General features: G+C 42.8%; 1 protein-coding gene across 1 annotated transcript in view; it reads left to right on the top strand.

Annotated features, from left to right (window-relative positions):
* ZC3HAV1 (zinc finger CCCH-type, antiviral 1) overlaps positions 1-780 on the top strand; it is a gene marked incomplete at its 5' end in the record, with an annotated part of 51,993 nt that extends 51,213 nt beyond the window's left edge. The window contains one exon of the mRNA XM_005874988.2: positions 1-780. This exon is cut by the window's left edge and continues 788 nt beyond it.
* Between the last annotated feature and the right edge of the window lie 606 nt (positions 781-1,386).

The raw sequence follows: 1,386 nt of genomic DNA, 5'->3' as shown, positions 1-1,386 counted from the left end.
AGGTAATTTAAATGCCATTACAGACACAGCCTGCATACCGTGCCATTGCAGTGAAACTGATGTGGGGCATACATTTCGTTATCTCTACGTTTATTTAGGGAGCCCCATCCAGGTCGACTCTGGAATTCATAAAAAAGAGTTGCCGAGTGTGGCTCAGAGAGAAGTACCAACTCGAGTTAAGGGCCCGTTTGAGCTCTTAATATCATTATGTCAAAGTAGACACTTATGTTCTGATCAATATGATTCCAGAGAAGGCTTTTCTCAGGTTGGACTTTCATGAGGTGTGTGTATTTTGGGAGCACTGAGGCGCAGTCACCAGAGCCACACAGGCATGACTGATAAACTGAAGGGCTCCTATAGTCGTTCGCTATGGCAGATGAGGCTCACCGAGGAATTAGGAGCAGGGCCCTCCTGTTGCAGGATGGGCCCCCTAAGGAGACAAGATTTGTTTCCTGGTGAGCACAGAATCAGAACTAATAGGATAATGCCTCAGACAGGCTTTGTGCCTGCAAGAGGCTTTTTTTCTTCCTAATGTAACGAAATGTATGGAATTGTAGTGCAGTCAGTTTTTAGAGCAATTAAGCTGCCTGGACCAAGTTCCTTATTATGAGTCAGGTTTTTCCTTTCAATTTTCCTTTTCAAACATTCCACCCCAATCTCCAGATATTCCTTATAGTTCCTTCCAGCAGACATGTTATAAAAACTAATTAGCATTTGAGGTTTTATATGTCAGGTTTTTAATCAGTGCACAGCCTGCTACAATTCTTTGGCTTAAAGGATCCACCAGTAACAAATGTTTAGAGGACTTTTTAGCGTAGGGTTGTTTTCTGGGAGGCTTGCCACAAATACTCGTTTACTTCTTCCTTTTTCATAGTAGTTTCCGTTCTGGAGTTTTCACTTCCTGATCTTGACCTTCAATGTTGCAGAGATCCAACTTATACAACTCTCTCCGACCGCCCATTAGACATCTCTAGTGGGATATTTTACAGGCATCTCTGCTTTACCAGGTACAAAACGGGATTCTGGCTCTGCCTCCCTCAAATGAACCAGTTCCTCCCCAGGGTTCTGAATGTAAGTACGTGGTATCACCATCCACACATCTGCTCAAACAGCAGTCCACAAGTTACCCTGGACCCCCTCCCCCTACCTTCCCCTGAGCATCTAAGCTGTTCTCAAGTTCTGTTTTCCCTCTTAAATACCTTGGTCTCCTTCTACATTGTTCTTTATTTGGCAGCAAGAATGACCATATTTTTAAATTTTTTACTTAATAATCATCATCTTTCAAAACACAAATCTGATCATACCTTTAGAGTAAAGTTCAAGATCATTATCATGGCCCCACATGATCTCTCCCTTCCCTACCCTCCATCATTTATTTTCTCCCAC

The sequence above is a fragment of the Myotis brandtii genome, unplaced genomic scaffold (genome assembly GCF_000412655.1).
Source record: "Myotis brandtii unplaced genomic scaffold, ASM41265v1 scaffold455, whole genome shotgun sequence".
Taxonomy (NCBI): domain Eukaryota; kingdom Metazoa; phylum Chordata; class Mammalia; order Chiroptera; family Vespertilionidae; genus Myotis; species Myotis brandtii.
The sequence above is the reverse complement of the archived record's forward strand: the minus strand, read 5'-3'. Positions and strand labels throughout refer to the sequence as shown.